Raw genomic sequence first — 11,293 nt, forward strand, 5'->3', positions numbered from 1 at the left:
GTGTAAGATCGTTTCAACTTCAGGACAGCGAGGGCATTGTCTTGAGATTGGGATGTTCCTGATTGCAAACTATTCTCCCACCGGTAATCCATCGTGTAGTGAGTTCCAGAGGAAGACTTTAATCTTCTCTGAGGTTTTGAGATCCCATACGTTTGCAAACCAATCAAGGGAGGCCTCAGGGGTTACTGGTTCCACCAGAGACAGGCTTTCAGATTGAGCATTGTAGCCAGATTTCGTGGAGTAGTCACCTGAGGCTGTTTTGAGCCAGACCAGTTCATCAGGGGCGTTACACAGAGATGGTTTGATCTGGAGCACCTGGTGCTTGTGGAAAGGGAGGAATAGCTCCTGTTTCCGGTGATCCCAATCATGGGATCCTTCGAGCATCAAATCAGCCACTTGGATATCTTTGAACTCATCAGGGGCGGGTCCATAAGGGCGGAGTTTCTCAGTTGACGATAACCAGGGGTCGTTCCACACGTTGATAGATGAGCCTGAACCAACTACCCATCCCAGGTGCTTAATCAACAAGTCTCTTCCAATGAGAACACTCCTCCATCCATGAGAGGAGGCTTTAGTTGGTTTTACTGACAAAAAACTTTCTTCTGTGCAGTATTTCCCTAAGAGACATCGAGCTAGCAGACAAAACAGATTCCTCAGTATTCTCCAGCCGAGCTTAGCTAGAAGAGCATCATTAAAGGTAGAGATGTCCTTAAATCCTAAACCACCAAGCTTCTTCGGTCTTGCCATTTTTTTCCAGGAGATCCAAGACATTTTTCTTGTTTCAGGTGCAGAATCCCGCCAGAATCTAGTCAATATAGATTGGATTTGGGCACAGAGTGATTGGGGAAGTTTGAAGCACGACATTGCATGTGTGGGCATGGAGGCAAGGACTGTTCTCAGCATAATCATCTTACCGGCTCGCGAGAGGAATTTTGAGGACCAGCTGATAGATTTCAGTTTGATGCGACCCACTATACCGGCAAAGATGTCCTTTTTACGTATACCAAACTACTCTGGCAGTCCTAGGTACTTTCCAAAGCCCCCATCATTTTCGATTCCAAGTGTTTGTTTGATTTGGTCTTTTCTTGCCTGGCTGGTTTTGCGGGAGAATGAGATAGCTGACTTCTGGGTATTAATCAGTTGGCCTGACACTGTTGCGTAGGTCGATAGGATCTTGTTTAGCACCTGAGCATTACTTGCATTAGCCTTACAAAAGAACATAGTATCATCTGCAAAAAGCAGATGATTTATGCACGGGGAGCCTGTCGCTAGTTTGATTCCCTTGAACTTCCCATTAGATTGACCCAAAATGCAGAGGCTTGATAGGAGTTCACTGCAGAGGATAAATATGTAAGGGGGTAGGGGGTCACCCTGTCTGATACCTCTGCCTGGCTTGACATGTCCTCTTGTTGCATCATTGATAATGAACCCATAGCTGACTGTAGACACGCATTGCATAATCCAATTTGTCCAAGTAGTATGAAACCCAAGCCATAGGAGTGTAGATTTGATGAAATCCCATTCTAGCCTATCATAGGCTTTACTCATATCGGTCTTGATGGCCATATAGCAATGTCTTTGAACTTTTGATTTCTTCAGATAGTGTAGTATCTTGTGGGTTATTAAGACATTATTTGAAATGGCTCGCTTTGGTACAAATGCAGATTGAGTTCCAGTTATGAGGTTCTCGAAGAGAGGTTGGAGACGCTTCGTGAGGATTTTTGAGATGACTTTGTAACTCACATTGCACAGAGCAATGGGCATGTAGTCAGCAACAGATTTAGGGCTGGTAACTGTTACAGGCTGGAAGCTGGGTCGCCCAAATGGTTGTTGGAGGTTCAAATCGGATCAACCAAAGATGTGACCGGTTGGTCGATATGGTCTAAAATCGATTGTAAAACCTGAAACAAATGAAAGATGAATGAGATACGAATGCTATGAAGAATAAACTAAGATAAATAAACAAAGGAAAATGATAGATATGGCGGAATCAAGCTGCTGGATGTGTATCACTCTCAGCTTGATCAAAAGATGGATTGAAGTGGATTGCGGACGAATGTTTGATTGAATCTCTCAATCTGATGGATGATGGAAACGATGTGATTGACTCTCTCAATCTGTGTACTGAGCTTGTTTGATTTGAACAAACAAACTAGACTCACGAAATCAATAGAACAACAAAGAATCTCTCTTTGAATCCTAAAGACCGATATTTTATACAAAGAGCAATCTTTGATAAAAACTGAATAAACTTTTTATTAACTTGGTGATTGAGGGCGCTCTTTACAATGACTATCTAAGAGATTATATAATGCTCTGGAAACTAAGTCTAACGTTCATAAGAAGAAAAGAAAGGAAACAAATCAAGCAAACTAACAAAATCGGAAACTAGCCGTTGGAGCCTTTTATGGGATTTTGGCTCCAAGTGAGAAACTTGATTCTTCTTGAACCTGGACGGTTTAAGAGGATAAGAGACCTTCCTTGGGATCTTCCTGGGTGCTTGATAGGTTGATGTGTCGAGTTTTAACCCGATTATCTAACTGCAAGTGCACAGTAAAGTACGCAGTAGTAATGCGGGATCGAATCCACAGGGACCGATGATCACACGTAGAGTTGCAGACAAGTTAATAGCTACAGCGAACGAAGATATATTTTTGATGGTTTTTATTTAATTTTCTTTAGTGTCACAAAACATAAACAAGCTGTAAAAAAAAATGATTTAAACGATTTGAAAACTATTTTAAAACAAACGTTGGGCATTGGGAATTCTCAGGGATTTTTTTTTAATCAAGATACAATTAATGGCAGACACAGGGATATATTAAGAACCTTCTAGAACTCAAACACGATATTAGAATTAACCTACTTCCGTAGTGCTAATTCTCTATGTTATAGAAATCTCCACACTAACTTCCGCTGAGTTTCAATTTCTAAACAAGCATTAAGAACAGGTTCAATATGTTCACAAAGCGCAATAACATCAACTTCCGAGGGTTAAGGACACTTTGCTCATCTAAAGTATTTTCGGAAGTTCAAACAATCACTTTCGGTGCATTAAACAATCTGATATCATGAACTAAGTGATCAATTCAGTCCAAGCAGTAAGAAATCCATTAGATGAAGAACCAAAACGTAATCCCTTAGTCTACACACGTTTTATGAATCAAAACATCAAGAAATCCCCTATGAGAACCCCTAAACCCAACTAGATGACTACTCACACATAACTAAGCAAGAACAACACGATTTTGATGAAGAAAACATGATAAGATTGTATTAAAACAGAGTAAAGGTTCAGAAGATCTTCTCCAAATGGTTTTGAGATGAACTCCTTTACAAATCTTCACAAATCACACAAAACAAGTTACAAAACTCTCAAATCTCTCTCAAGAACTTGTAAATCTCCTCCTTGGTCATCTCTAATCTTTTCTGAGTCCCAAAAGTCCCCTTCTTTCGTCCCTTATTGAGGGGAGTGGGTAAAAAGGAGTGAAAAGCTCATTGGTGCGTGTGGAGCCCGTAGAGCGTGGGATCGGTCGATCCTCAGTGGTCGGATCGGTCGATCTAGTGCATGAAACCGTAGCGACAAGTTCTGGTCGCTACGCATGTCGCTACAATTCACGGCTTTTCTTCTTAGCTCTGGATCGGTCGATCCACAGACAATGGATCGGTCGATCTATGTCCTGTGCGATCAATACTTCTCATTCGGTCCATTGTTCGGTCCATCTTGCTTCTGAATAAATCCCGAATGCGTTCTTTTCTTGCAAGCTATCTAGTAACCTGCATATTACACTTAAGAACACCAAAACGCATCAAATAGAGCAAAACATTAATTAAAACCGACCATTTAATTGCTCCAAAACGAGTTTAAAACCGTTAAAAACACGGAATATCAACTCCCCCATACTTGAATCTTTGCTTGTCCTCAAGTAAAGAGGATTAAAATTTGGGAGCTCACTAACCCTCAGTAGACCTTACCTTGTGATTTCGCTAACCACTTAAATCAGAGACTGTGAAGGCATTCATTCCAAATCCCCACCAAGACCGCGCAAACCTTTCCATATTTCAGACCTGCAAGTCTCAGTTTCAAGTAATCAACTCTTTACATTCATTAAAAAGGGCGTGACCTTTCCACCAAAGATATCTCCATCAGGTATAACGGGGTCGGTGTTTGGGAGGCTGTTTTAGTGTTTAATTAGGTGAGGCTCAAGTGTTTGTGGGTATCAGCGATAACAAAAAAAATGCAAAACATTATGCAAAATCGCTGGAGAAACCGAGTATATTGATAACCACGTTTTCGAACTGCTCAAGTCTCAAATGATCAAAACCCAACAAATCTCAAACTCTAACCCCAAATTTAAACAACGCATCATCTCTGGTACACAAAATAAAAATAAAATGTCTAAATCAAATCTACTGAATGAGATATAAACATGAACTTTTTTTTTCTTTTCCTTTTTTTTTCTTCTTTTTTTTTTTTAGAATCGACCGATTACTTGCAAATGTTTTGTGGTAATCAATCGATTCATATCTGGATTTTTTTTTTTTTTTTTAATATTTTAGAACGAAAACTTATACAAACCAAAATCGAATATATACACTGCGATGCAATCACACACTTACAACACCCAATTTTTCTATTTACACCTCTAGACACACAGGTCCGTGTCTAACCACCTAAATGTTCCGATCCTACCTAAGCAGTCGGATGAACCATGTCTACCTAATCTCTCCATTGTTTTTGCACATGTATGCACATATGATCAGTGTGTAAGAATGCATGGAGATGAAATAAAATGGTAAGGTGTAGGTGTGGTACCAAACTATTGATGAGTCTGGCCATTCAGGATTATTAAAGAGTGGTAAAATGTGGTAAAGAAAATCCTGAATGTGTATATGGTGTACCGTTTCCTGATGTTGATTCCTGGTCAAAAGAAATTAAATTCATTAATGGTCAAAAATAGTTGAGTCGATTACAATTCACCAAGACTTGATAAAAGATTTAAGGAGAGGTTGTTTGGTCAAGTGGTTCCTCGGTTTGTCTGCGCTAACAGTCCTGAAAATTGGCCAATATGAAATGTAATGCACAATACACAAGGAAATAGTCTAATAATCATCACAAATAAACCATCCTAGATGCCATTCCATTTAGAATTCGGAGATTCCCCAACATCAAACCCTAGGGCGATTTTAGATTCCAAAATTAGAGAGTCATACCTGTGTCTTGATGAAAACTGATGGTAGAAACGGATAGAGCTTGAAAAACTAATGAGTTTAGCACCAAGAATTACAAAAATCGGATGAGAGATGATGGAAATCGAATTTGGTGTTCTTGAGAGGTTTGAGAGAGTTTGAGAGGAGAGGAAGATGAAATGATATGTGTTTTGATCGATATTTTCGCGAGTTGGGTGTTCTATGGGTGTTTTCCGGTTTAAATTAAGTGAAATCAAACCGGGCAATACTTACCTTAGATCGACCGATCCATACGCGTCGGATCGACCGATCTTCTCCTGAGATCGACCGCTCTACCTCACCCGGATCGACCGATCTCTTACATGGATCGCCCGTTCTGTTTCTTTAGGATCGATCGATCTCTGCCTGATCGTGATACATGCCTGAAAATCATCTAAAAACACAACCAAAAATCAATTCACACAAGAAAACATAATCACAAAAGAGAAAGAAAATCAAACCATGTGGGTTGCCTCCCACTCAGCGCTTGTTTAAAGTCGCGAGCCTGACTATTTTGTTGTCCTTAGGCGAGATCAGGTTCCGATAAAGGAATGTTGGTTCCTTCTTCGGGTTTTGCATCTGTGAAGTAAGGTTTTAGCCTCTGCCCATTGACTGTGAACTTCCTCCCATTCTCTTCCAAGACAACAGCTCCATAAGGTCTAACCTCTGTGATGGTGAAAGGTCCGGACCAACGAGACTTAAGCTTTCCAGGAAATAGCTTGAGTCTAGAGTTGAACAGAAGGACTTTGTCTCCAGCAGCGAAGTCTCTCGGGATTATCTTTCTGTCATGCCACGCCTTAGTTCTTTCCTTGTAGATTTTGGTGTTCTCATAGGCGTTCAACCGAATCTCGTCCAGCTCGTTCAACTGAACCATCCTCCTTTCTGCAGCGGTTTTAATGTCGAAGTTCATCAACTTCGTTGCCCAAAAACCACTGTACTCCAATTCCACAGGTAGGTGACAAGACTTTCATAGACCAGATTAAAAGGAGTGGTGCCCAAGGGAGTCTTGTAGGCGGTTCTATACGCCCATAAGGCGTCATCAAGCTTCACAGCCCAGTCTTTCCTTGTTTTGCCTACAGCCTTCTCCAAAATCCCCTTGATTTCTCGGTTCGATATTTCAACCTGCCCACTTGTCTGAGGATGATAAGGTGTAGCTACCTTATGCTTTACTCCATGTTTCTTCAGCAGTTTATCGAACGTCTTGTTGATGAAGTGAGAGCCTCCATCACTAATAACCACTCTCGGGATCCCGAATCTATGAAAAATGACTGTCTTGAACATTTTCTTGACAACACTAGAGTCATTTGTCTTGCTGGCTACTGCTTCCACCCACTTGGAGACATAATCAACCGCAACCAGGATGTACTCATTTCCATAAGAAGATGGGAAAGGGCCCATAAAATCAATTCCCCATACATCAAAAACTTCAACTTCAAGGATGAAATTTTGGGGCATCTCATTTTTCTTACTGATGTTGCCCTTCCGCTGACATGCATCACACTTTGAGACAAACTCATGGGCGTCTCTGAAAAGTGTAGGCCACCAGTAACCAGCCTGCAGGACCTTAGAAACCGTCTTGAATGTTGCAAAATGGCCTGCGTATTCTGAACTGTGGCAGTGGAAAAGAATCCCTTGCATCTCATTCTCCAGAACACATCTCCTGAATAAACCATCTGAGCATCTCTTGTAGAGGAAGGGATCATCCCAGTAGTAGTGGTTCACATCTCTCATGAACTTCTTCCTCTCATACCCCTTCAGGTTCGGTGGTTCAATTCCAGCACATAGGTAGTTTGCAAAGTCTGCAAACCATGGGAGATCATCCTGAATTTGTCTCATGACACAGCAATCAGCCTGATCCAAATACTCATCCTCCAGCAAGGTGATCACATAGACATTCTCCTCGGGTAATGTATCATCCAGTGGTGTTTCAGCTTCCACTCTCATTCGGGAAAGATGATCTGCCACTCCATTTTCTGCTCCTCTCTTGTCTCTGATCTCAATATCAAACTCCTGTAGCAGTAAGATCCACCTTAAGAGTCTCGGTTTAGCATCTTTTTTCGTCATCAGGTACTTCAAGGCTGCATGATCTGTGTGCACAATTACTTTCGAGCCCACCAAATAGGACCTGAACTTCTCGAAAGCATAAACTACTGCCAGCAACTCCTTCTCAGTGGTAGCATACTTGATTTGAGCATCATCAAGCGTTCGGCTGGCATAATAGATCACATGGAGTTTCTTGTCTTTTCTCTGCCCCAAAACAGCTCCAATCGCGTAATCACTTGCGTCACACATTATTTCAAATGGCAAGTCCCAATCTGGTGGCTGCACAATGGGAGCACTGACTAGAGACTTCTTGAGAATCTGAAACGCAGCGAGGCAGTCAGCATCAAAAACAAACTTCGCTTCTTTGCACAGCAGACGGGTGAGTGGCCTCGCTATCATAGAGAAGTCTTTGATAAACCTCCTGTAGAAACCGGCATGTCCCAGAAAACTCCGAATATCCCTCACTGTCCTAGGAGGCTGTAGGCTGGTCATAACTTCAATCTTTGCTTTGTCAACCTCGATACCCTGCTCTGATATCCTGTGACCCAAAACAATGCCATCTTTCACCATGAAATGGCACTTCTCCCAATTTAGCACCAAGTTCTTCTCCTCACATCTTTCCAGCACCTTGCACAGATTAGCAAGGCAGTCGGTAAATGAAGAACCGTAGACTGAGAAATCGTCCATAAAAACCTCCATAATGTCCTCAATAAGATCAGTAAAGATCGACATCATGCATCTCTGGAAAGTGGCAGGAGCATTGCACAATCCGAAGGGCATTCTCCTGTAGGCAAAAGTACCGTATGGACAGGTGAATGTTGTCTTCTCTTGGTCCTCTGGATGAATGGGTATCTGAAAGAACCCGGAGTAGCCATCGAGAAAACAGTAGTAGGGGTGGTTGGCTAGTCTTTCCAGCATCTGGTCAATGAAAGGAAGTGGGAAGTGGTCCTTCCTTGTGGCTGAGTTTAGCTTCCTGTAGTCAATGCACATCCTATGCCCTGTGACTGTTCTGGTAGGAATCAGCTCAGCCTTCTCATTTGTGATGACAGTGATGCCACCCTTCTTAGGAACCACATGAACCGGGCTCACCCAAGTGCTGTCTGAAATTGGGTAGATCACCCCTGCACTCAACAGCTTTAGAATCTCCTTTTTCACAACTTCCATCAGTTTGGGATTCAGTCTTCGCTGGTGCTCTATGGACGTCTTTGACTCATCCTCCAAGTGAATCTTGTGCATGCAAAGATCTGGAGAAATACCTGTAATATCATCCAAAGAGTACCCCAATGCTTTTCTATACTTTCGCAATTTTGAAAGAAGCAAAGCGGTCTCCACATTATTCAGGTTAGCACAAATAATAACAGGATATGTGGAATTCGGTCCCAAGAATGCATACCTCAGCCCAGCTGGGAGGGCTTTAAGTTCCACCTTTGGAGCATTCTCCTCACTCCAATCTGGTTGGGAGGATGACGGTTTGACGGTTTTATCGGTGCCTGAGTCTTCAAGGCTGACATAGGCGACATGCTTCTCAATCGGTGAGGCTGAATCCAAAATCTCAGAAAATCCAACCACTTCTTGGTTCATGAACCCGAACTCACTCTCCCTTTGGGTCAATGCGACTTGTAGAGGATCATCAGTGTGCAACTCTTCATCCATTTCCTCCACCAGTTCAGTCAATGTATCAACCCAGAAAGTCTGTCCATCAATAGTCGGATTTTTCAGCACCTTCTCCACATTGTATCTCATCGCCATGTCTCCTAGACGTAAGTCTATATGCCCATTCTGTACATCAATCATGGCTCCAGCAGTAGCTAAAAACGGTCTGCCCAAAATGAGAGGATCTTTAGGTTCCTCTTCCAGCTCCAGAACTACAAAATCGGTAAGCACATATCCCTTTCCAACACCAACAGGGATGTTTTCTAGTACACCGACTGGTCTTCGCACTGATCGGTCAGCAAGGACCAAGGAGATCCTTGTAGGTTTGTAGTTCGTCATGCCTAGCCTCTCAGAGACAGAGAAAGGCATTAGGCTCACTCCTGAACCCAGATCGCAGAGACTCCTCTCAAAGGTAAGTGATCCAATGCGGCATGGTAGAACAAATGCTCCGGGATCTTCACGCTTTTTAGGCATGACATTTTGTAGAACTGCGCTACATTCCTCATTGAGCATCAACACACCACGCTCTAGGCTCATCTTATCGGTAAGAATCTCCTTCATGTACCTTTTAAGAGAAGGTACCATCTTCACCGCTTCAACGAATGGCAATCTCACATGTAACTCCCCAACAAGGTTCTTTAGCTTCTCGTACTCACGTTCTTTGATCTTCTGCCTTGGTCTGGATGGGTATGGAGCCTTAGGAACATAAGCAGGAGGCGCCACATACACCTCTTCAGGTTCAGAGGAATTTGGCTTCGTTGACACGGGATCGGTCGATCCACATGGACCGGATCGGTCGATCTCCGTCCCCTTGGATCGGTCGATCTGTTCCTGAGATCGGTCGATCTCTTTCTTATTCGATCCCTCAATCGTTTTTCCACTCCTAAGTGTTACAGCATTCACAAACTCCTTGGGATTCGTCTCTGACTTCCCTGGTAGAAATCCAGGTGCTGTTCTGCTGCTGGAGGCGGTTTGAGCAACTTGCTTTTCCAAAACTTTCAAATGGGTGTTCAAAGCTTCAAACTTCCCATTAAGCTCTCCATACATGTTATCCACCTTGGTGTTTATCTCTGCAGTGCTATTCTTCTGACCTTCTAGCACCATTTGCAGCATCTTCTTAATTTCGTTATCCTGAGAAGACTGTGACGAAGAGGCATTCCCTTGATTCTGGTAGTTGTTGTACTGCTGCCTTTGCTGAAATCCTGAGTTGCCCGAGTTGTTCCCCTGATATTGATTTCTGTTCTGATATCCTTGGTTGAACACACTCTGGTTCTGATTCTGGTTCTGCCTGTTTCCTGCCTGAGGGTAGGACTGATGTTGTGGATTCTCCACATTGTTGCTCCGGTAAGACAGATTATTTTGCTGATTTTGACTCCATCCAAGGTTCTGATTGTAGCCTCTGTTGTAGTTTCCTTGACCACCAATGTAGTTCACATCAGCTTGCATATCATCTGAATCATCACCAACAGTTTCTTGTGAGGAACGATAGCCTTGCTCCTCCACAAATTTCACAGATTTCTGATCTCTCTTGAGAAGCATCTCAATCTTGGCATTCAGCTCATCTATCTTCTTGGATTCATAACCAACACCCTTCTGGCTGGTGTCAAACCTTGACTTGCGGTTTGCTTTGCTGGATGACAGGTTGTTCAGCAAGGTGTAAGCTTCTTCAACAGTCTTGGTCATGAAATCACCATTACTTGCTGTGTCCATGGCATCTTGACTCTCTTCATGAACTCCATTATAGAAAATGTTCAGCAAGCTCACATCAGTGTAACCATGGTGAGGGCAGTCCTGTGTGTACTCCTTGAAACGCTCCCAAGCCTCATGAAAGCTTTCTGAATCAAGCTGCTGAAAGCTTCCAATTCTGCTTCTCAGATATGTGGACCTTGACTTGGTGAAGAAATGCTGTAGAAAAGCAGCTCTTGTCTCTTCCCATGTAGTAAGAGATCCTGGAGGGATGGACTTTAACCATCTGATAGCTTTATCAGCTAAGGAAAACGGGAACAACCTGCATTTCAAAGCGCCTTGAGGAACTCCATTATGTCTGCTGGTGTCACAGACTCGCTCAAAATGCTCCAAGTGATACATCGGGTCCTCAGACGGGTTTCCATGAAACGGATTTTTCTCCACCAAATTAATGAGACCAGTCTTGATCTCAAAGTCTCTTCTCTCAATGGGAGGTGGGCGAATCCCAGAACGATCGGCATAGAATGCATCTGGTGTATCATAATGTGCAAGCGTCATCCTAGGCATGCCATAGTCTCCAGCCTGTTGTCTTGCAGCTACACCAGCCTGCTGATTATCACCAGCATTGTTGCCTTCTCGTTCATCTACAGGAATTGGATTTTGCGGGTTGTCCTGAAACTGG

At 42.8% G+C, this 11,293-nt stretch overlaps 1 non-coding gene across 1 annotated transcript; it reads left to right on the plus strand.

Moving 5' to 3' along the window:
- The first annotated feature begins 10,696 nt into the window (after positions 1-10,696).
- On the plus strand, positions 10,697-10,803 carry LOC125586685. Its single transcript, XR_007323220.1, has one exon. It is a non-coding gene; the product is annotated as a small nucleolar RNA R71 (small nucleolar RNA).
- The last annotated feature ends 490 nt before the right edge of the window (positions 10,804-11,293 follow it).

The sequence above is a fragment of the Brassica napus genome, chromosome C4 (assembly GCF_020379485.1).
Source record: "Brassica napus cultivar Da-Ae chromosome C4, Da-Ae, whole genome shotgun sequence".
In the NCBI taxonomy this organism is placed as follows: Eukaryota; Viridiplantae; Streptophyta; class Magnoliopsida; order Brassicales; family Brassicaceae; genus Brassica; species Brassica napus.